This window comes from Myxocyprinus asiaticus, chromosome 35 (assembly GCF_019703515.2).
Source record: "Myxocyprinus asiaticus isolate MX2 ecotype Aquarium Trade chromosome 35, UBuf_Myxa_2, whole genome shotgun sequence".
Taxonomy (NCBI): Eukaryota; Metazoa; Chordata; class Actinopteri; order Cypriniformes; family Catostomidae; genus Myxocyprinus; species Myxocyprinus asiaticus.
In genome coordinates this window covers 36,200,306-36,226,238 of record NC_059378.1, presented here as the reverse complement: position 1 = coordinate 36,226,238, position 25,933 = coordinate 36,200,306, and the positions used below count along the sequence as shown (strand labels likewise).

Below are 25,933 nucleotides of genomic sequence, written 5' to 3'. Positions count from 1 at the left end.
GAGAAAAATATTTATTTAATAATGAGATATTTCCCCTGTTTCAATTGTTTGACTTCAATTAAAGGTTCGATTTTTGTGATTTTTTTGAATGAAAGATCAAAAGCATAAACGATGCAGATTTTTTTTCACAGCCTCCTTTGCTTATATTTACCAAAGGTGCCAAAATTTTTGGCCACAACTGTATGTAATAAGCTCAGAGGGGTTATGGCAGTCATGGTGGCTGTTAAACCCAAAACCCACTGGAAAGTTTGAAGCAGTAGGGCTATCCTGGCTTGAATTCATCAAGCACCGGAGTATAGATTGAGTGCGTTCCAAGAAGGTAACTTGCCGATTGGGCACCAACAAGCTTTTTGCCTAAATGACTTTGAGGTCCAAATGCTCCTTAAGTGTAAGCAGCAGATCCTTATGCTGGCATGTTTGTCCCTAGAATTGTGCTAATAACAGTCAATCTTCGAAGTATTATTACACCGACACTGCTCAGCCTCAGCAGAGCAAGCACTGTTTCAACACATTTCATAAATGTGAGGGGAGCCAGAGACAACCCGGAGATCAGGACTTTGAACTGGTATGCAGTCCCCTCGGAGACGAGGCACTATCTGCACATGAAAGAACGCGTCTATCAGATCGATTGACACAAATCAGTCCAGAGTACGGACATGAGACATAATCGGTCTCTAAATAATCATCATGAACGGAGACTTCCTGAGTGTCCAATTCAAGCTTCTCAAGTCCAACATAGGCAATAGCCCACCATCCTTCTTGGTGCTGGCAGAAAATAGCGGGTGTAGAAGCCCTGTCTACCTATCAAATATTTGGCAAGGAGACATTGTACCTCTGAGTGCAAAACTGGCATGCCTGCAGCCTCGTGAACTCAAGCCCACCTTCGGTGGTGGTTGTTTACCACCACCAGGTTTTCCGGTTTAAATTGAATTTTCATAAATTTTGTGTGTAGTTGTGAGCCCCATGCAACAGCAAAAGGGTTCAAAAACTTTTTTGGAAGGTGACAATCATGACACGGAGCTAACAGTAACAATGGACCTTGTTCTGGTTTCCTGCTTGTCGATGGTGGGGAAGCAAGAAGGCCGCTTTACCAGGCCATCATGAGGCATGAAGAAAGCACTGTGTATGCCTTAATTCCCCATGTTGCGACATACAGTAACAGTGGTCTGACACGTCACCAACAACGGTGAAACAGGCACTGAAAGTGACCTGCGTCTTGCTGCCAACCCGTTCCAGTCTCAGAGGCCACTTTGTACCCTTTTTCTGCTCCAAGGGGGAAATTACAGTAGGTGCTTACCTGGGCATTCATGTCTCACCAATGCAAGTCTGCAACAAAATATCCCTGACATCATCATCATCGCCGAATGTGAACGTTAACAGCACAGCGGTGTGAGCCGCAAATTGCCACAGGCACACTGAACAGGAAAAGAATGTTGAGATGGAGAAGAGGAGAGACCCATGACTCAAGCCGGTGACAAATCATCTTAAAACTCTTCCTGCTCTGTATCCACACTTGGCTAGACCTAGGGAGGGGAGCGGCATCAGCTTTCCCAGAAAGCAAGCTGAGAGCAAAGCATTTTGAGTGTCACGCTCTCACAATGAACACAATCAAAAATAAGCTTTTTTTTTTTTTTGCCTGATCAGGGATAATCGTTTTCCAGAAATATAGCATCCACCTATATCATAATCTCAGCAGAACGTGATCGTATCATGCACACCAAGTAAGGCATACATCATCACGGCTGTATTAAATAGGTGAAGGCTCTTGAAATGGAGAAGAGGAGAGACACAAGGCTCAGTCTGTGGTAAATCATCCTCAAACTCTCCGTACTCTATATCCTGCTCTCGCTTGTCACAGAAAAAATATGGCGGGAGGAAAGTGCTACCTACAAGTATGTAATTTTCGTGATTGAATATGGTTTCAGAGATCAGTACTCCAGAGAGGAGCTCCCACAGTGTCAGCTACTGACGTAGCATCAAAGTGACTGAAGTTTTGTTGTTTATGATTGCAGATTGTCGCAACTTGAAGCATAGAAACAGAAATCAACATATGTACAGTGCTGTCACAGGTGTGCATATATCGGCTATTGTAGAACAGCTTTGAACGCAGCTCATCCAATCAAAATTTAGAGTCAGAACAATGATAGTTTTACCGTTTTTAGTTTTTTTTTTTCTTAACTCAAATGTTATGCAATGCAGGACTTGTCATTCATGTGTTATGAATAATCTTAACTTTTGGTTCATTAATTTCAAAATAAAAAAGTAAATAATATTGCTTTTAATCATTTAAACAAAGGTTTTAATTCTCTGGATTATTACAAAATTGGCAATACCACATGGTTACTTAATATAAACCATATTTTCATTGAATTATTAGAGAAAAATAACTATATTGTGATTTATAATATTACGGTCATAGGTGTTTCTTCAACTTCAGGCAATTTCATGCCAATTTCAAGTGTATTAAAACAAACTGTTTTAAACTTTTTTTTCACAACCACAATCGCAATCTATCACCACTGATGGACAGCATCTTTTTAAATCAGCCATAAATCAGTCCATGCTGTAAACGTTACTGAGAACTGCTAGCTAGCGGTGTGAAGAGAGGTTATTAGTTCACAGTGCTGTGAGCAATGATGCCAGCGATGCGAGAGAAAGAGGGCAGATGGTGAAGAGGTTGAATCAAGAGCCTCTCGTTGCCCCAGGTATGTACCCTGGTGCCCATGTTTGGTTGACCTTCTTCCTGTTCCCATCAAAGCACAACAGTGCTTTGACTAAAAAGAATCATCCACAATACAGGGTGGTGTTTGTGTACATTAAATATCCTGGTGTGTTATTTCTTGTTGGACTGGGAATTTCAGGTCATTAACACAACAAAGGCTGAGAAGAAAGGCAGAGAGAACACCTTTATAATCGAGAGGCCTGAAATGTGGGATATGGACATTCACAGATGAAGTTTAAAACAGTGAGCTCATGTTACTTTACATACATGCTGAACCCAAACCTTGATGTTTTAATGGAGGATTTTTGCTCACTTATTCTGACCTATTAGCATCACCAGATCCGAGCACTTGATATATTGCCCTTACTTTATCCTGAGGAAATGTTTGATATGAATCCACTCTTCACAAACGCCTCAATGGGAGGCACAGTTTATCTCAAATGAGCAATAAAACCCCTCATTTGATGCTCTCTTCCAAGGCACAATTGCACAATTATCTTCAATAGTCTTTGCGAAGTATGTTTGCACAGCCAAGGAATGAAATTAACAGAGATAGAAGACCAACAAACAGCAGTTTCCCTTCTTGAATGCACTATTACCATTGGGAGAAAATGCGAGCCGTCTAGATTTTGGCGATAATATCTGTCATACTCTTGACCTATAAAGGAACTCATAAACTGGCAATATAAAAGTATCTTCTCTAAATTACATGTTTGTCCTTATAGTTTCTATTTCTATTAAATGAAGGTTATATTCCCACAAATGGAATACAATTTGTGGAGCAAATTATGAGGAAACTGACTGGTCAGCATGACTAACTCATAAAAATAACCTTTTCTTGTACTGGACTAAACATTTCCACAGTTGTTTCATAGCAGTAAGATTAAATGGAGAGTAAATGGAAACTTTTGCTAAAGTCTCAACAAAGTCATGTGACAACTCATAGTTATTCGTATGAGATGGTGGAATCTTAATATATAAGACTTAGCTTGCATGAAAAGATATGACTTTTATTCCCATAGAAACCAACCAATCAACAAAAAGAAAAAGGTATGACTTTTATTCCCATAGAGACCAACCAATCAACAAAAATAATTTCAAATCAATTCAATACAAGTGACAAATTTTAGCTAGCTTTCTATCCAACACTTTATTTTAAGAAAGGAAATGTCAGTGAACAAATTTGGTTACTCATTCCATATTTATTTATGCTATACAAATGATGATGGACTGTATGTCAATAACCTGTAATACGCTTCCCTTGTTCTGTTCCAAACCCAATGTTTTCTTTCTTTCATGGAATGCAAAAGTTATTTTCCAATTAAAACCATGGTTTAGGTTTAGGGTTTGGGTAAGGGGTTAGGGGTTTTGTACGAGCCAACTCATACGATTTTGCCATCTATTATTATGACTTGACATGAGACGTTACTGAGTTGCAAAAAGAGTTATCAGTCTCAGTCACCATTCACTTTCATTGTATGGCAAAAAAATGCAATGAAAGGCAATGGTGACTGAAACTAATATACTGCCTAACATCTTCTTTTGTGTTCCACTGAAGAAAGAAAGTCATAGTGAGTTGGAACAACATTGGGGTCAGTAAATGACTTCAGAATTTCATTTTTGGGTAAACTATACCTTTAAGAGTATACCATGATTTGGTACCCTGTGATCAGAGAAAGTGTGAATCAAACAACTTTCAATCAGCAACTGAACTTTTTGACTCTGAAGGTCTCGAAATACTCAGAACATGTGATATCACAAGGATCAGCCAGTGAGGGCAGATGGAAAGACACATGTTTGTTTGCTAGAGGGAAAATAACATTTATTTCCTTTTATTTAAAAGTTAAAACCAATTTGGGACTGGCCCATAGGACAGTGTTATTGCTCAGAAGTTGATCTTTCATATCTCAGGAGATTTAACTGAGTAGTATTGACTTAGTTTCAGATGATTCTGACACAGTTCTTTTGGAGAAACAAAAATGGACATAAATGAGTCAATTGTTAACGTACAGTAAGTGTATAGAGCTATACAAATTAATGTGGATTGCAAAGAGCACATAATCTGGTGTTGTTGTGAAATGTTTGTGTTCATATTAAAATCTCTGACTTTTGATTGCAGACTTTGGTATCTTGGCAAATCTAAGCACAGTTTGAGACAATGTTGAGACCTCTTCTTAAACTCTAAAAGAAACACATGTGAAATTACTGGAGTCTTTTTCTCAGGAGAAAAGTCTAAGTAGGAGACTTCCTAAAAGTTGGCTCATATGAAAACATATGACTGTTACTCCCACAGAGAAAAATAAACACACTAATGAATAATGTTATTGCGATTTATCCTAAGTTTAACACCAAACCCAAACCTAACCATAAAGTCTAACCTCTTACCCAAACCCTAAACCTAAACCGTGAATTTAATACAACAATAACTTTTGTTTTCCACAGAAGAAAGAAAACATCTGGGTTTGGAACAGAGCGAGGGAAGCGTATTACAGGTTATTGACATATATCGGTCATTTGAATTGTATAAATAAATATGGAATTAGTAACAAAATGTATTCACAGATGTTTCCTTTCTTAAAATAAAGTGTTGGATAGAAGGCTAGGTAAAATGTGATGCATGTTTGTTGATTGGTTGATCTCTATGGGAATAAAAGTTGTACCTTTTCTTACTGGCCAAGTCATATGATATCTTACAGTTTTGCCATCTCGTACAAATGAATAAGTTGTCATGAGACTATGTTGCTTTTTGTGTTCGGCTGAAGAAAGAAAGTCAGACGGGTTTGGAACAAAATGACACGGTGAATAAATGATGACAGAATTTTCATTTATGGGTGAACTATACCTTTAAAAACAAGTCTGATGCCACAGAACCTTCCAAAGTTCCACAAAGAACTTTTTATTCTCTAAAAAAACATCTATTAGTAGTTTAAAGACCCTGGAAACCAATACGCAAGAACCAATAATGCAGCAACTCCAAACAACCATACAGCCAACTTAAGAATCTTATATGGCAAAAAAAAAAAGAACCTTTATTTATGTAGAGTGCATCCACAACCAGTGAGCTGTCACTGCCTTTTACTTTCAAATGCATGACTACTTTACTAATAGCTTTTTTTGTCTTCTCTAATGAGGCACCACTGACTGCCTATTGTTGCTTCATACTGGTCCTGCTTTAAATACATGTTATTGAGTGACTCTGTGTGTGCATTTGTGGTTTAGTGGTGTCAGATATAAGTGTAAGAAGCAGGCATGTTATGATAACATTGCAATGTGTCACTTTAAAGCATCTCACCACTCTCAGGACGGCGGTGGCTGAGAGCACTCTACAGAAATCTATAGTTTGAGCTGTATACATGCAACCATGAATCATGTGCACATCAAAGCCCACGTCGTCAAGCACACATGACCCCAAAGCCGCATATGTTGCATCAGAGTACGTCAGCCCTAACGCCTGTGTGTGGGTTTAGAAAGATGAGTAAATGTGTGGAACAAGCCTAAGAGGACAAAAACAGCACATGTATGCCATTATTCAAGGATTAAAAGCAGCCTGAGCCTGCAAAACATGCGTCCGACTTCATAAAGATAGTATTAAAGTGTTTAACTTTATGCACAACTGAAGTCTAGCATGAAATGAAAACAGTGGAAATTCATTTCAGTGCCTATACAGTCTGAATTAGTCAGCAATTAGTAATGCATCTAAAACTCAAAACAGTTCAAAACAGTTTATATCATTGAACCAATGCAGAAACAACACAGATATGGTTGCACGCACAGCTGCATACTCACAGAAGTGTATGGAGTCTGCAGGAGGCAAACAGTAGACTGTGTCTCTACTCTTCTTTCAGTATGAAAGGGAGGAGAAAGAGAAGAGGGGTGGCGGCCTCCGGGTCCTAGGCTGCGAGTGCACCGCCAGACAGATAATCCAAGACTGGAGGTGTCTTATTTAGCATGAATGCAATAGACACAGGCACAGCCGCTTCTCTTGCCTTTCCCTGCTCTCTATGTTCCCTCCTACCTCTATTCATGAGAGACCTCCTGACAGGAGGAGATGCACCAAAACATAACAGAAAAAAAAGAAAAAAAAAGAAAACAGGAAGCAAATGTCTAAAGGATTTTATAATCAAGCTGGGTCTCCACCCCCCCACATGGCTGTCTCTCCTCCCCTATTGTTATAGCAACGGCCAATCGGAGCACTTCATAACGCAAGCCCTCTGTGCCTGCAGAGACACCGTGATTCTTTCATACTAGATCTTGTTGATTATGGCTATAGTGTTTGTGTGTTTGTCATGGTCCTGGATGCCATTAATTAGCTGATGTGACTAGTGGAAGGTTACACTACACTGCGTTTCGCTGCTATATGCTGTCAGACCAGTTAGATTCTCTCCTTTGTGGTTTACTTTTTTTTACCCACAGCTCTTAGTGTGTGTTATTAAGAGAGATATCAAAGACATCACAATAGACTAATTAGGCATTTTGAATGCCACTGAGGACAAAAGCATGCACATAAAAGGAATAGTTCACCCCAAAATGAAAGTCATAAATGACTTAACCTCATGTCGTTCCATGGAACCTCAAACGGAGGTATTTTGCAGAATGTCCGAGCCACTCTTTTCCATACAACAAATGTATTTAGTAACCAGGGGCTGTCAAGCTTCAAAAAGGACAAAATAAGCACCATAAAAGTAGTTCAAATGACTTGTGCATCATATTTCAAGTCTTCTGAAGCCATACGATAGCTTTGTGCGAGAAACAGGCTGATATTCAAGTTGTTATTCACCGGAAATCTTCCCCTTTGTCGTTGCTCTGAAGTCTTATTTGCGTTCACAAACATTCAGATATCCTGCAAATTGTTGGGGAGAAGTTAACTAAGATGCTGCTAACTTAAAAAATTTCAGTAGGGTGACAGTTGTTCAGCTATTTTCAGAATGGTGTAGCTTTTCTAGTAAAAGCTACATTCTCCAACAAGTAGCGCTGTAGCATCACAAAACGCTACTTTTGATATATTTTATTTCTCATGCATCAATTGAGCTGATGGAGTCATCGAACACACACCTAAACCGTCCTCTCTCTCTCTCATACTGTAAGTAGTGCTGGGAAAACTGAATCATTTAAGTGAATCGGTTCTTTTGGACAGTTCATATACATGAACCAGTTCAAATAAACAAATCCCATATATTTAGCATTGGGAACTAAGCTTTATTTTAGTGAGTCGGTTCTTTTGAACAGCTCATGTAAATGAACTAGTTCACTTGAATGTGTCACTGGTTCACTTGAGCCTCGCAACAGCCTTAAAGGGACTTTGCTGAAAATGTTACCACATTTTCTTCTTTAAATAGCTTCAAGAGTAGCTTAACTGTCATTTAACTACTTTAAATAATGAGCAGTTTGTAGCTTAGGAAGGAAAGTTTCAAAGTAGCTTCCCCAATACTGATGGTGCGTCACGCTGAGTCACCCAAGGTTTGCCATCAATAATGCCGAACGCCATTGGTTCTTGCGTATCTTGTAATTAAAACTTGACAATATGTGGAAGCACAGTTGAGATTTAAGAATTATTATGCCAAACGGATCCAACTGTTAATTTGACAACAAAAGTTTTGCTGCTGAAATCAGTCAGTGCTTTTCGAAATTTTAATCACTGCCCCCAGTGGCCAAGGCTGGAAGTGTTGTTGAATGTATATGGGCACGTGTGAGTTCCAGTTCCTGGGTGTTATGTCCACAGAGTGACACCAAAAGCAAGTAGTATTTTCAGTTGTAAGTGATGTAAGACTGTCAACAGGAATGCATATTTTATTAACCCTACCCCCTTACACAAACCTCAAGCCTAAACCTGTCAGTGATGTAAAAATGTAATTTTTGAGCGAAAATACTTTGCTTATGTGAACGCAATTACTTACTGGTTTCCACAGGACCAGAACCCATGTCTAGGAGGTTGCTTGCACTATGCGCAATCAGTAGCTGTAGAGGTAAATGCTTGAATCATGCTTGAAATTATGAAAAAACGTCTGATTGGGGGAATGCCGCTTGTCAATAGTTCAACTGAATGGGGTTGATTTCAGGGTACATGAACATTTAAAAGAAACATGTTGACTTCCTGTGTAATCATGTTGATGTCGCAAAGGAAGATTTTCAGTGAATAAAGACTATTGGTCACACAAAGCTAACATATGGCTTTAGAGTATAGTGCACAAGTCATATGAATTATGACAGTTACGGTGTAGCCTAGGCCATAGCCATACGTGCACCTCTAGAAAAAAATTAACCATGCGTAGCATCAAGGCAGACCACAACAGCTGTGATTGGCCCACTTTGTAACCAGAGACCATCCCCCAGGATTATGTAAGATGCCTAATGTAAGCGTCTCATTTTCTCAAAGATTATTCTAAGATCTATGCATATCCACTGATCGGTGAACGTAACTTTGTATTTCAACCATGTTGGCCAAAACAAAGAGCCTATGGTGTAGGTTCAACACAGAAGTATAAACCGGCCTTAAAGGTGCTGTATGTGATTTTAGCAGTTCTGGAACTTCCACGAGACTGAGTCGTTGAATTAGACACACCCCCTCTTTCCAAAACATCGCTTTCCAAAGATAGCGCTGAGACCGTCACCAAATAACCGAACTTCTCACAGTTGTCAAACAAAACAGTAGCAAAATAGTGCCCTCAGCAGTTATGAGTCTGAATATGACATTAAGCCTGAATGTTCCCCTTCAACTACTACACTATGAGAATGCGCAAAATGATTGACAGGCAGAAAGCACATCAAAGTCTTCTCATTTTATGATCAAAGAATGTGTCTCCTGCCCACATTATCTTTCAGGGAGAAGGAACATAAAACAAAAAATCACTTACAGCACCTTTAAGTCATATGGGTTTCAAACAACATGAGGGTGAGTAAATTATGACAGAATTTTCATATTTATTTGAACTACACCTTTAAAATGTTTCTTAAAACACAAACCAGTCTATTAAAACATATAGGTATGAACAAAATCTTAGATCTTCCGCCCCTCAAACTCAGTCAAAAGATCCTGTTCATCAAGTGAGCAGTTCAGATGTTCAAACAAGTTTTAAGGATTGTTGATGTGTGCATATCCGTGTTTGTTTATACCCACAGTATGCACAGCATATTACCTTTAGTAGGTGAGTCAGTCACCTGACTAACAGTACAAACAGATAATGCTCAGTAATAATAATCATCCAATTTATGTTTTCAGACCTGAATTAGAAAAAGTACAGTAAATGTACTGAAATGAGATGCAGGTTTTATTCTCTATTTCCACATATCTCTTAAATTCAGGATATTTTATGTACAATACAAACATTAAACCTTTGCAAGGGTGTTTCGCCAAACATTATTACGTACTGGGGTCTTTAGAGACCCAGCACATCCTGTATATATATATCACAAATGGTTCTACAAAATGCCCAGATAGTGACAAATTTTCAAAGCATTTTCAAGAAAATAATAAAATAGAATATATTCTGATATATTTTGAGGTTTTATTTGTCATATATCAAAGAGAAAATGCAACAAATCTAGAATAGAACTAATTACCTCCACATTGAAATTTCATGAGACACAAATGGCTGTCAAACACCTACTGAGCTACACATATAACACATAAGCTACAAGTATGTATTTTCTCAGGCAATTTTTGAGTCTAAAAAAACCGCACAACTTAAATAATTTCAGTATCACACACAAATGACAACAGCCAAAACATAATGTTCATGTGTTACACTGCTATAGCTTACTTCCATGATTCTTCATCATCAAATAGCAATGTCAGATGTAAATCACTGAAACGTTAGTGCCACTTTGGGTAAGAAACAGCATGTACACCGATGAGACAAAACATTATGACCACCTGCCTAATATGCTGTTAGTCCTCCGCGTGCCGCCAAAACAGCACCGACCCACCGAGGCATGGACTCTACAAGACCCCTGAAGGTGTCCTGTGGTATCTGGCACCAAGATATTAGCAGCAAACCCTTCAAGTCCTGTATGTTGCGAGGTGGAGCCACTGTGGATCGGACTTGTTAGTCCAGCACAGCTCACATATGCTCAATAGAATTGAGATCTGGGGAATTTGGAGGGCAGGGCAACACCTTGAACTCTTCATCATGTTCATCAAACCATTCACGAACAATGTGTGCAGTGTGGCAGGGCACATTATCCTGCTGAAAGAGGCCACTGCCATCAGGGAATACCATTGCCATGAAGGGGTGTACCTTGTCTGCAACGATGTTTAGGCTGGTGGCACATGTGAAATTGATGTCCACATGAATGGCCAGACCCAGGGTTTCCCAGCAGAACATCTCCCAGCAGATCATCTTCCCACAGTGCATCCTGGTGCCATCATTTCCCCAGGTAAATGGCGCACACGTACACGGCCGTCCACGTGATATAAATGGGAGACATCGGACCAGGCGACATCCTTCCACTGCTCCAAAGTCCAGTTCCGATGCTTGCGTGCTGTTGTAGGCACTTTCAACAGTGGGCAGGGGTCATCATGGACACGCTGACTGGTCTGCGGCTATGTAGCCCCTTATGCAGCAGGATGCAATGCACTGTGTGTTGTGACACATTTCTCCCATAACCATCATTAACATTTTCTGTGACTTGTGTCACAGCAGACCTCTGTCGGTTCGGACCAGATAGCCTTCGTAACCCTCGTGCATTGATGAGCCTTGGGCGCCAACACCCTGTCGCCAGTTTGTGGTTTGTCCCTCCTCGGACCACTGTCAGTAGGTACTCACCACTGCTGACCGGGAGCACCCCACATGCCTTGCCGTTTCAGAGATGATCTGACCCAGTCGTCTGGCCATAACAATTTAGCCCTTCTCAAAGTCGCTCAGGTCTTTACTCCTGCCCATTTCTCCTGCATTCAACACGGTGACTACGAGAACTAATTGTTTGCTTACCATCTAATCTACCTTGACATGTGGCCTTGTTAGGAGATGATCGATGTTATTCGCTTCACCTGTGAGTGCTCATAATGTTTTGGCTCATCAGTGTATGTGCACACGCCTATGGAATACTGATAATTTGCCATTGTCACAGAAAATCAATGTTATATAGTAGTAATTTGTATGAATATAGTACTCAGTTGTCTTGTAATAAACAAAGAATTACATCCTGTTATAGTAAACTTATATAGATATGAAATAATCATAAAAATATGACTAATGGAAGCACTACTTTTGTTGTTTTCCCCTTGGATTTAATCACTTCTTCTTGTATTATTCACATCTACATCAATTTGGTTATACAGTAAGCAGCTGCTAAATTAATAAATGAGATGGCATAAGGGTGAATAAGTGATCATTTTGTGGTGAACTATTCCTTTAAAGTCTTAATATGAATAAAAAGAGTTGATAAACATAATGATGTCATATGATGTGATATTAGAATTCGAGAATGTTTACCCACTCTGACAGCTTTGATATCTTTGATCATTTATCAACTTTGATGATAACAGTAGAGTGAAAGTACAGCATTAGTGAACCGTTAAGATGTCTGGCCCCCTGTTGAAGCTGTCAAACGCTTTGAGCTCTCAGGATTGACTTGATTATAGTATCACATGCTCTGCTCAGATGGAAACTACCAACAAACATCAAACAGTTTTTTGCGAAACAGCCCTCCTCACTTTTCCTCTATCTGAACATGATCAAAGCTTGTGTTTGCCTTTTAACCTTGTTGTTCCAGTGAGCACTACAAGTTAGTTTTTTATGCTGATGTTCATTGTAGCTTTTCCACCTAATTTCAAAAGGAAAGACTTTGTTCATGGGCATAACAGCACCAGTGAATTGGCTAGGAGATATGGGGCATGGTGGATTCGGTGGTGATTTGTATTGTACAAGATTAAAATTGAAAGGCTTTGTTGGCATAAAAAAGGAACCAGTGACCCCTAATTATTCCAGAAGGTCATTGTAACAGGGGGGTTAAAATGGAGGCGGGAACTGGCTGAACAGTCAAAGTAATATTTAATGTAAAATTAAAACATAAAGACAAAACACAAACGCACACACGGCAGCTGCGTGTGGCTCTCTCTCCCGAACTGCCGCATCCGGCTGCCTTTATCCCTCTCCTCGGCTGGTGAGCCCATTTTGGGGGCGGGCGTGCCTACTCATGGCCCAGCCCCGCCCTCCTCCTTGTCACAGTCATATACAGCTGATGTTGATTATGCTTATTAGATTAATTGTTCTGAAGTGATGCCAAAACACATAGCCTTTTAGCTCATTCGGAATAGCAAATTTACGTAACTTCTCTTTCTGCAGTGTATAGTATTATACATTGCAGTAAGCAAATGTTTTTTTTGAAGGAAAAAAGTATTTTTTTGCATTAGGAAAAAAAAATATTTGGTACTCTCAGAAAAAAGGTACTGTTTAAGGAACAAAGTCTTCGCTGGGCTGGTACCTTGTTTTGGGTACATATTTGTACCCTTAAGGAGAAAAAAGTTATTTTTTTGTTGTTCACAGAGGAACAAAACATAACTGTACCTTTAAAGGTACACAATAGGTCCCTAGGGTACAATTACCCAGAATGAGTTATTCATTTTAATTAGGGAACGGTTCCGATACCATGCTCATGTACTTGTACTTGTGCTTGTAAAAATGCCATCTGATGTACCATCTGACGTACGAATGCCAACATATGAGTAAAAATAGTCTTGGAAGCACCACAAAATGACATGGTTGCTTCTGCCATTGTGTTTTTCATCTCACATTTGCTTTTTTATTACACTATTGGTTTAGGTTTAAGGTTTAGGGTAGAGAGGTAGGTTTTGTTGATTTAAATCTCAATAGAGCATTCAATTTAAAACCCTCATCTGTTTGGGAGAAAATTTAACTTGCTTTCAGCGCCACTAAGTGAGCATTTCAATTCAAAACTGCCATGTTACGTGTAAGAAACCACGTAATATCGTTTGGCAAAAATGTTGTCATAGCACGTTTGTTTATCATGGGATCTGGCTAAAAAAAAAGATGCAATGAAAGTGAATGGTGACTAACATTCTGCCTAACATCTTCTTATTGCATTCCACGGAAGAAAAAAGTCATGTGAATTTGACACGAGGGTGAATAAATGATTTTTGGGTGAACTACAGTATCCCTTTGATCTTTGAAAAATTACGTATATAAGTAACAGAAGTGTGTTGGTCACGTTAAACCTTTTCTCCTGAGTCACTCAGCCGACCAACCTGGGAAACTCAGCTGACAAAGAAAAAGCAGCAGCCAATTGACCTTGTCGAGTGACAGGAGAGAGAATGAAAAGTAGAGGGACAGCATTCTCTCCCAGCAGGCTAAACCTTCATAGTGGATTCTAATCTTAGTGGGGCCAAACGAACATAGATGCACAGAAACCAGGAAGTAATCGTGTTCACGTAAACAATGGGGAGTGCCATTCATAGGTCACATTTTCGCTCTAAAATTATATTTTCACTCCACTGACAGTTAGGTTTAGATTGTTTAAACACTGGCTCCTTATACAGTATACAGTACTATGACACGATTGCCTCACCTGTTTAACATCTCCTGTTTCACATTGCCTTGTTATTTTAACTTGCCAAATTGTTATTAGTCTTAAATTGCCCCTGACTCAACTTTTTTGGAGCGTGTTGCAATCATCTGATTAGAAATTACTGTACATTCAAAAGAACTATAACATTCACAAGGTAAAACATCATATAATGTTTAGTTGTAGTGCTTTCAATATAGCAAAGGGTGAATATAATTTAAAAATCACTCCTTTTTGTTTTTATTAGCATTTTTCATACTGTCCCAGCTTTTTTGGAATTAGGCTATAGTAATGATTACAGCAATAATATCAAATAATTATAGAGTTGAAAAAGAAGCACTAAGATTCGTGGAGATGCTCTTGAGGATGAACTTGACCTTCAGCCTCCACATCCTGGTCAAAAATCTTCCTCAAAACTGTGTGAAGGTGGTGTTTCTGAAGGGAAGTAGTCCCCCACAATCTGGTGCGAACTACATTCAGATTTTGAACACCTACTTTTCACAATCCATCAAGTCCCAATCTAATTTATTTAATTTTTAGTCAAAAATCCAGTTTAACTCTGAAATACTTCACATTATGAAAGCAAAGTGGGTTGTGAATACCACGTGGACTTTAAATAGAATTATTGAACTTTACACAACCACTAAAACAACAAAAAACAAACTACACTTGTTTATCTTATCCTTGATTGTGAGAAATGCATGATTTCTCTGCACTCTGTGGTACAATAAATATAATCACACCTCAAGGTCACAAAAATAAGAGTGATTATTCTCCTGGTGGAAATTTCATTTGAATCCAACCGTGAGGTGAGCAGATTTAAAAGCCAACTGTGTTCCTTATGTTTTTCTGAATTCATAACTTTTGAGAACTCTGTCAGGGTTAATTAGTGATGCTCTTTGTTGGAGGGCTGCATACATGCTGTGTTCAGTAGGGGCCTGTTGCTACTTCTCTGATGACCTTGGTGGCAATAAAAGCTCCATTATCAGACCGTGATGTCATCATTCTGTTACACTGCGTGAAGTTGATATATTGTCGCTGGCCGGAACAAAAGAGATTTCACAGAAAGTGCGACTACTGACCTCAGTGTTCTGGGAATACTCTTGAGTTTATTCACCCTTTCTTCTCAGAGGGAAAAAAAATAACAGATCTAGCCTTTGAATAAATATCATCATGACCTTTAGATACCTTATCTTCTGTTTTTTTTAGACGTTTATTGATTCTAAAAGAAAGTTAGCTGTGCTTCCTATGGAAAGCATCACTATAACTATAATGTTTTCATCTGTTTAACAATATTAACTTAAAATAGTCAAAGATGACTTCACTATTTGCTCACATCTTGTCTGAGGTAGACTGCATTGCAGGTTGTTGAGCTCATTAATATTAATTACGTTGTCTGCGTTCACTCAAACTGATTTGCAGAATAAAAACATGGACTGTGATTTGTGAGTGCTAGCCAATGTGATTAGCACTTTTACACTTTTTAGCACAGTGATGACTTAAAGTCAGTGTGTGATTTGATGAAAAACATGATTGTAGATTATGGCTTATATATATATATATATATATATATATATATATATATATATATATATATATATATATATATATATATATATATATACACACACACACACTACCGGTCAGAATTTTTGAAACATTACTCATTCTTTATTATAATTTTTTTTTTCTTCACATTTTAAAATAATAGTAAAGTCATCAAAACTATGGAATAACATAAATGGAACTATGGTAATTATGTTGCGACTAAACAAAATCCAAAATAAATCAAAACTGTGTTATATTTTAGCATCTTCAAAGTAGTCACCCTTTGCCTAGAATTTGCAGACATGTACTCTTGACATTTTCTCAACCAACTTCTTGAGGTATCACCCTGGGATGCTTTTTAAACAGTATTGAAGGAGTTCCCATCTATGTTGGGCACTTATTGGCTGCTTTACTTTATTATTTGGTCCAAGTCAAAAAGTTTTTTTTATTTTTATAAAATTTTAGTTTTATAATGAAATAAATTAATATGGTGGCACAATTATATTTTTGTTTACAAAACTAATTTCAAACATTTAAGCATACGCCTTCGGTTCAAAAGATTTTTAAGATCATGAGAAACATTTCAGTCAAGTGTTTCAAAACTTTTGACTGGTAGTGTGTGTGTGTGTGTGTGTGTGTGTGTGTATATATATATATATATATATATATATATATATATATATATATATATATATATATATTACACACACTGATCAGCCACAACACAAACAAACCACCTGCCTAATATTGTGTAGGTCCCACTCGTGCCACCAAAACAGCACCAACCCGCATCTCAGAATAGCATTCAAACCAGCCCGTCTGGCACCAACAATCATCCATGTGATTATCTAATCAGCCAATCGTGTGGCAGCAGTGCAGTACATAAAATCATGCAGATACAGGTCAGGAGCTTCAGTTAAGTTCACGTCAACCATCAGAATCGGGGAAAAATGTGATCTCAGTGATTTCGACCGTGGCATGATTGTTGGTGCCATGGGTAACTCGCACATCTGTGAGGGCACCATTAATGCAGACAGATATGTAAACATTTTGGAGCAGATACTGCCATCCAGCACCATCTTTTCCAGGGACGTCCCGGAATTTTCAACAGGACAACTTCAAACCACATACTGTCCGAATAAGCGTGCGTGTGCTAGATTGGCCTGCCTGCAGTCCTGACCATCTCCAATTGAGAATGTGTGGTGCATTATGAAGCGCACAATATGGCAACGAAGACCCTATACAATTATGCAGCTGAAGATCTGCATAATGGATGAATGGGGGAAAATTCCCCTTTTTAAACTTAACAAATGTGTGTCTTCAGTGCCTAAATGCTTAATAAATGTTATTAGAAGAAATGGTGATGTTTTAGAGTGGTAAACACTCGACTGTCCCAACTTTTTTGGAGTGTGTTGCAATCATCTGATTTGAAATTACTGTACAAAAAAACCTTATGAAATTCACAAGGTAAAACATCATATAATGTTTAGTTGTAGTGCTTTCAATATAGCAAAGGGTGAATATAATTTAAAAAATCACTCCTTTTTGTTTTTATTAACATTTTTCATACTGTCCCAACTTTTTCTGAATTGGGGTTGTGTGTATATATAAATATATTATACCAAAAGTTTGGAATAATGTACAGATTTTGCTCTTATGGGAAAAAGAAATTGGTACTTTTATTCACCAAAGTGGCATTCAGCTGATCACAATGTATAGTCAGGACATTAATAATGTGAAAAATTAATATTACAATTTGAAAAAAAAGTTCAGAACTTCTTAAACTACCTCCTCCACGTGCATTGACAGCTTTGCAGATCATTTCTCTGCTGTCAGTTTGTCCAGAAAATTAGGTGGCATTTCACCCCACGCTTCCTGTAGCACTTGCCATAGGTATGGCTGTCTTGTCAGGCACTTCTCATGCACCTTACAGTCTAGCTGATCCCAAAAAAGCTCAATGGGGTTAAGATCCATAACACTCTTTTCCAGTTATCTGTTGTCCAATGTCTGTGTTACTTTGCCCACTCTAACCTTTTCTTTTAGATTTTCTGTTTCAAAAGTGGCTTTTTCTTTGCAATTCTTCCCATAAGGCCTGCACCCCTGAGTCTTCTCTTTACTTTTGTACATGAAACTGGTGTTGAGCGGGTAGAATTCAATGAAACTGTCAGCTGAAGACATGCGAAGCATCTATTTGTCAAACTAGAGACTCTGATGTACTTATCCTCTTGTTTAGTTGTACATCTGGTCTTCCACATCTCTTTCTGTGGCAACTCAAAAACAAACACAAAGACAATATTAAGCTTCATTTAACGAACCAAATAGCTTTCAACTGTGTTTGATATAATGGCAAGTGATTTTCTAACAGCAAATTAGCAATTTAGTATGATTACTCAAGGATAAGGTGTTGGAGTGATGGCTTCTGGAAATGGGGCCTGTCTAGATTTGATCAAAAATGACTTTTTTCAAATAGTGATGGTGCTGTTTTTTTTTTTTTTACATTAGTAATGTCCTGACTATAATTTGTGATCAGTTGAATGCCACTTTGGTGAATTAAAGTACCAATTTTCTTACGAAACAGCAAAATCTGTACATTATTCCAAACTTTTGGCCCCAGTGTGTGTGTGTGTGTGTGTGTGTGTGTGTGTGTGTGTGTATATATATATATATATATATATATATACCGATCAGCCACAACATTAAAACCACCTGCCTAATATTGTATGTAGGTTCCTCTCGTGCCGCCAAAACAGCACCAACCTGCATCTCAGAATAGCATTCTGATATGCTATTCTTCTCACCACAATTGTACAGAGTGGTTATCTGAGTTACCGTAGACTTTGTTAGTTTGAACCAGTCTGGCCATTCTCTGGTGATCTCTCTCATCAACAAGGCATTTCAGTCCACAGAACTGCCGCTCACTAGATGTTTTTTTTGTTTTTGGCACCATTCTGAGTACATCTTAGAGACTGTTGTGTGTAAAAATCCCAGAAGATCAGCAGTTACAGAAATACTCAAACCAGCCCATCTGGAACCAACAATCATGCCATGGTCCAAATCACTGAGATCACATTTTTTCCCCATTCTGATGGTTGATGTGAACATTAACTGAAGCTCCTGACCTGTATCTGCATGATTTTTTGCCCTGCACTGCTGCCACATGATTGGCTGATTAGATAATTGTATGGATGATTGTTGGTGCCAGATGGGCTAGTTTGAGTATTTCTGTAACTGCTGATCTCCTGGGATTTTCACACTCAACAGTCTCTAGAATTTACCCGAATATATATTCTAATATATATTATTTGTGTTTAGAGTCCCAGTGAGCAATCCAAAGGAACATAAAACTCCGTAAGATGTTGGTTAATGGAGAAAAATAACCTTGGGGAAACCAGGCTCACTTGGGGGGTAAACTAAGTAAATATTGGTGGTCAGTGTTTAAACAAAATGATTTTGTATGAACGGTAAGATTAATGACTAAAAGTCTTTTAAGTACATCCTGAATTAACTGCGGAAGTGCACATGGATGCATTGTCATTTGTTATTTGGCTGATGAAGGCTTTAGTTGGCAATTAATTTATTTACATTTACATTGATGCATTTGGCAGATGCTTTTATCAAAAGCTACTTACAGTGCACTTATAACAGGGACAATCCCCCAGAGCAACCTGGAGTTAAGTTCCTTGCTCAAGGGCACAATGGTGGTAGCTGTGGGGATCGAACCCGCTTACCAGTTCCTTGCTTTAGCCCACTACGCCACCACCACTACAAATTTATTGTCTATGTATTCCATTTTAAGAGAGTGTAGTCCATCCTTTGACCAAGATGATGCAAGCAGAGGTCAGTGAGGTGAATCATAGTCTGGCTCGAAGCTTGTGTTTTTGTGACCTTTGTGACATCTCAAGGCAGCTAGCAGATGGTCGGATTAGCCAGTCTGTCTGCTTCCTGACCTGGGCCCCAGTTTATCAAATACTATAACAATAAAGAAGACGATGAGCCAAATTACTAGAGGAGAGTGGCACCTTCCCTGGCGGGATGGAGTCCGTCTCTCTTTAGCTTGTCATCTCTACCATAAAAACTTGTCCAGTTGTCTATAAATCCTATGCTATTCACCGGACACCAATCAGACATCCAGCTATTCAGTAACACTAATCTACTATAAACCTCATTACTACGATGAGCAGGGAGGTGGCCAGAGCATATTACAGTGTCTGACATTGTTTTTACAAGTTCACCCACTTCTTTAACGTTATCTTTAGTGGTCTCTGACTTACGAAGCTGGACATCATTAGTGCCAATGAGAATAACAATCTTAGAAAATCTACATTAAGCATTAGCCAGCACTTGTAAATTTTATCTGATGGCCCTCATTTGATGCCCTTGCCATGGCAAGCTTTTTTTTTTAAAGCAATCACGCATATTATTTTAAATACTTTTCAAAGCAATCACGCATATAATTTTCCCCTGGCAGGCGATAAAACAGGTGAAAAAATCCCATAGACTTGCATTGAATCAGGGACCTGAACCATATCTAGAGAGCAGAATATCATAGAGACTTGGGGGTGGGCTCTTTTGACTTGTGCCAGTAAGCAACCACCCAAAACACAATAGCTGCCGCATAACAAATAGCTAAAAACAACTCACGCATAGCAACACCCTGGCAACCACCCAGAATCAGTGTCTCTGAGGTTGCTCATGCATAAGGCTGCCAGTAGCACTAGTGTGAAAGATGATCACAGTTGAATTGGTGCAAAAATGTCTGATGGGGGATGGTGCTTGTCAGTAATACGGCTGAATTATTTTGGTTGGGTTGATTTCAGGGTAAATGAACTTTCAGAGCAACATGTCAATTTGCAAATGTAGCCACTGTAAAAATTTCCATAATTTTAACTGTAAAATAATGTAAAAATACTACATTTAAAAAATTTCAATTGGATAACGTGGTAAAAATTGTTATTATTATGTTTAGATATAAAGAGTATGATTTTACAGTGTAATTTACAGTAAAAATATGGTAAAATGATGGTAAAAAAACCAATAATTGGCATTCCCACAAGTCCATTATATTTCATTACATTTTATGGGTATAGTTATGTTTCTTCTTATTTTTTAATACAAGTTATTTGCATTGGGGTGTTCCGTTTTATATTTTATGTAGTTTAGTTAATGTTTATTGCATAATTTTAGTGTCACATGTTACCCAGATGGTGTTTTGTGCTTGTGTAAGTGACACTGTGCACTGTCTCTACATGCGTATTAATTATTGCTCCTGGAAGGGCCACTTTTGATTAACTTTAAGTCATCATGTGGCCTTTTGTAGTTACTACAGTGATAAACAATACATTTTAAAGTGAAAAGCAGATTTTTATAGTTACAGAAAGATAGAATATTAAGTTTATATTATTTAATAATATAAACGTTAGTGAACCGTAAGATATACAGGCATAAAAATTACATCTCGTAAAACCTGAAACATGGGCACCGTATTTTTACAGTACATTTCTGGCAACCTCAGTTGCCAGTATTTTACCGTAAATTTCACTGAATTGATTCTAAAAGGTAGTTTTATATGAAAGTCTACACTTTGGATAAAAAAAACTTCTAAACTCAAATGTTCCTGATGACAAAGCAACAAAACTATCACCTTCGCAGTCTCATTCTGTTCCTTTCTTAAAAGAAGCTCTCTTATGTGTCTTATTACAGTGTGAAAATGAGACCAAAACTTTCCCTCACATCCGTGTCTGCTCCTTAATCTGCTGTGTGGCGGCTCTCCAGATTTCACGATGGCAACATGCAGACGGTGAGAGATAAAAGGCACTAGCCTCTCTCAACAAAATCATTGGCTGGCCTTTGAATTATGCAAGTTCCACACTTAGAGAAGGTGCTTCAAATTGATATGTTTTAAGTCAAGGAACAAAAGAGATAAAAAGGCAAATGCATCCCTGTGAAGACAGATGGCCACTCTTTCATTTAAAAAGGGTGGGGTCCAGGGTCTGAGGGGGCATCCGGGGCGTTTTTTTTTTTTTCCTTTTAGCTCTAGTTTGCAGACAATGATTCCACAAGTTAAATGTTAAACCATTTAAAAATCAAAGCATCCCAAAGAGGCTAATAAACTGCAGTAGTGTAACTCTAGCACAGGACAATATGAGTATTCGCAGCCTCGCGGAAATGTGAACCTGCCCAGGCAGAGCACATATCAGGTTTAGCACTTTATTTCGTTGGTGAAGAATACTTTGTTCCAGGCAGAAATGGTTTTTACATTTTACGTTTTGTTTTGATTTTTGTTTGACAATAATGTAAGTGATTTCATCATTTGAAGATCTATGTGTTGTGTTATTTAGGCTCATAGCTCACTTTGCACTTTATATCCTGCTATTTTGAATAGTGTTTGATGCATATTTATTGCAATAAGTGTTTTTTATTCCCGAGTCTCCACTCCCGACAAATAACTGAATTAACATTTGTGAACCCTTGCGTTTAACCGAATATTACAAACGGTTGCCGTGCACATCTCTAATTGTGGCCTGTCGGCTGTGACGTGTGCTCGAGTACTCAGTGACACATCTAACTCCCACCAAGGGTTCTGGCTATTTTTAATTCCAGAGGGAGAGCTGGAAATCCACCCTCTTCAGCCATCCACATAGGAATGTTACCTCCTCAAGGCCTTACTGTTGGAGTGGGTGTGTCGGGGATACCAAGATCTCCCGGTAAATGGCAATTAAGATGCAACACTTACTCTTTTGCTGGTTGGGTGGTCATCCCCGTGAATTCTCTGTCCCCCTCTAGGATTTTCCAGAAAACTGTAGAGTGAGAGGGCAGATGACATCATTGTTGTTCCCCAACTGCGCTGTCTCCGCTCAACCTCTGCCCACATTCTCCACCACTGTGGCTGGGTGACAAAAGGGTTCGGTCTAGGTAAATGAGAGGGGTCCGGTGGCCGCACACACTCCCCTCCTTGTCCGGGGCATGAGGAGAGGTGGCTTGCTTAGTGGCTCAGCTTTCACGGGCAAGCAGTGCATGAGTGGTATGACGGCCGGGATCCTGACGCATTGGCCGCATTGCGTACTTCAGTCCTCTGCAACACATCTAAGTCATTAACAACTTTTCTGGAGTCAAAGAAAACTGTTTAAATCTGATGGCCTCCACACACAAAAAACTTTGATTTGCTAAAGGACAATATCTACTTCTCATTTTATCATTCATCTGCAATGTGTGCTAATCCACCCAGTGTCTTGATGACCACAAGATCACACTTCAGTACCGGGATGGACATTCTGTCGATGCATCCCACAAGGTAAACGATTACACAGCATAGCCACAACAACCACTGCCCAGGGAAACAACCCAGACTGAGCCCCACCCACAGAGCATGCCACAGTCTGACTGTGATGACTAAGAACTGCAAGATTCAGGACCAAAGGATGACTTCCTGGAAAAAAGTCAAAGAAGCCAAGATAACTTACTTCAGTCTCCAGAAACACCAGAGCCACAGCCCCTCTCACCTCACACTTTCTCCCTCTCAAACATCCCCACTTTTTAGCTTCTCTGAGAAAATGGAGGAACAATTGTATGCTGGACCAAAGCTCTTCCACTCCATTGTTGCGAGCCCCAGATACCAACCAAAAAACAGTGGGCTGCTCAACCAAAGCCTGTGGGCCCAACTCGTCCTCCCTCTAAGAAAGCTCTCCAGTCGCTGCCACAATGCCAGGGCACACATTGTCCTTCATCTGCTCTAGGTGAACAACATACAACTGATAACAGCTCTGACTGATATGTGTTGGGATGCCGACATCCATAAATGTTCACAGAACAAGCAGGAACCCAATTTGCCTGTAGCTTCCTCTATATCTGTTATGTTAAGTGATAGAAAGAATAAAGGCACGGTCACATATACCTTCACACTGCGAAATTCTGTGGGTGAAATGCCTCAGTGACACTCTGAATGTTTAAAAGTTCTGTCCAGTTGTGTCCAATTGGAAGTTGCTTGGTTTGGTAGTGACCTCTGTGTGAGCGGTGCTTTGTACACAGCTTCAATGAATATTCAAAATGGACAAGGATATTATTTTAGTGGTGAGTTTCTTTTTAACTTAAGTCTCACAGAGTGCAGCATTAAAAGAGGCTGCTTGACAACTATATTTTAGCTGGTTTCACATGTGCTCAATGTCCACCCATGCCATATTCGTGGAATTTCGCTGTGCAAAGGTATGCGTAACCATGCTTTAAGACCTTCTCAAGACAAATGGCAAATTTGTTTCCTATTATACGTCAATCCGAGATTGATGTGGGGCCAAAAACAGATACTGTCAAGTTTGTGCTTTTAAACGTCCACCAAACAACCTGGATTTTACGCTTCTAAAAGAAACTAGGTTTGATATCAGCTGCAGTGCAACAGTCCTCATTGAATCAGCCCCTCCATACTTTCCTGACAGCTCTGCAGACACTCATAAAAGTAGAGGTTGAGGAATAGCTGCTCTTTTTAAAGATGTCTTTCAATGCAAGCATCATTTGGGGATTTTCCTATCCATTGAATATCTAAGTATTGTGCTAAAAGTTGTTCCAGACATTCTATTTATGATTATTTATAGGCCTCCGAAATACTCTCCAGCCTTTGTTGATGATTTTACAGAACTGGTATTAGCAACTTCCTCTGACTTTGACTGTTTTGTTATTGCTGGGGATTTCAATATTCATATAGATAATCCTGAACATAACACTGCAAACTAACTCATAACAGTTTTAAACACTTTTGATCTGACTCAGCATGTAGATGGACCCACACACTTGTGGACACCCTCTGGATCTGTAATTTCTGTATTTTCTTTGATATATTGATTTCTCCTGTCACTGATGCTAGATCTGTCTCTGGCAGAAAGAGGTACATAAATGAGAATACTAGCATGCTATTTATGAAAGCTACAGTACATCTATGACAACAAGTATATCTGCAGACTTGGTTGATGTTCTCCATGATAAATTTAACTCAAAAGTAAAAAATAGTATTAATGATATTGCTCCTGTAAAGGTCAGGAAGATTACTGGTAGGCGTAAAGCACCTTGGAGAAACAACAGAAGTACAAAGCATGAAAGAAAATGCAGGAAAGCTAAGTGCATGTTGCGGAAAACAAAACTTGAAATCCATTATAATATCTATAAAGACAGCCTTCATGCTTTCAATGTGAAACTAGGCACAGCTAGATAGACCTTCTTCTCAGACTTCTTCTTTATGCTACTGTAGAGAGATTAACTAACCCCACAACAAAGGTTCCCTGTGAAATGCTCTCTGACAGCAAATGCAACGAGTTTGCATCTTTTTCATGAAGAAAATCAATAACAATAGAACGGCGATCAGCACGTCCTCATGTTGCACTGAGGTCAGACAGCCCCCACCACAACAACTTCAGAAAATATGCACTATGTCTTATTTCTAGGCAATTGATGGCTAAACCCTGGAGGAAGCAATACAGCATCTTAAAACGTCGATCACTGCCTTGGAACACTCCCCACATCCTTTATCAAAAATGTGTTTAACTGTCTAGAAATAGATCTCTTAGAAATAGTAAATGCATCTGTGACAGGAGACCTGTCTTTTCACGCTGGCGTCCTGGAAGGTCCCCACACCCCGATACGAATTAGATGTGACGCCGGTGGATTTAGAGTATGCATCGTAGCCATTGGGCCAGGATGCCAGGCTGCCATTCCCCACACAAGCCACAGCCCAGGGAAGCCGCCGTCCCTCGCGCCCGGACCAAGGAGGGGAGTACATCACGGACACCACCCATTATCTTGCACCTTACACATTTTTCACTCCCCATCTTCACATAGCCCCATTCACTGTGAGGATACCAGATTCCCCTTTATTTTGGACACTAAACCCCTTTTCTTTTATTATTATTTAAAATAAATGCCTCTTTAAGGCCTGACGCCACACCCACTGTTTCTGTCTCTGTCACCCCACTACAGCCTCACTACTTTCAGGCTCTTTTCCGAAGTCCCTGAAATCCGCAGTTGTTAAGCCCCTCTTAAAAAAGAGCAATCTAGATAACTCTATATTAAACTACAGACCAAATCCCAAATTGCTGGGTTATGTTTTTTAAATGATCTCAAAGCTCCATTTTCATAAAGGTCATCAAGTGTAGCAACACCCCT

General features: G+C 39.1%; 1 protein-coding gene across 1 annotated transcript in view; it reads right to left on the bottom strand.

The window, feature by feature from the left end:
* LOC127426091 (cyclin-dependent kinase 18-like) overlaps positions 1-6,769 on the bottom strand; it is a 90,538-nt gene extending 83,769 nt beyond the window's left edge. Inside the window, exon 1 of the mRNA XM_051672606.1 lies at positions 6,509-6,769. The gene's annotated coding sequence lies outside the window, so the exon portion shown is untranslated. The remainder of the gene's footprint in view (positions 1-6,508) is intronic.
* Between the last annotated feature and the right edge of the window lie 19,164 nt (positions 6,770-25,933).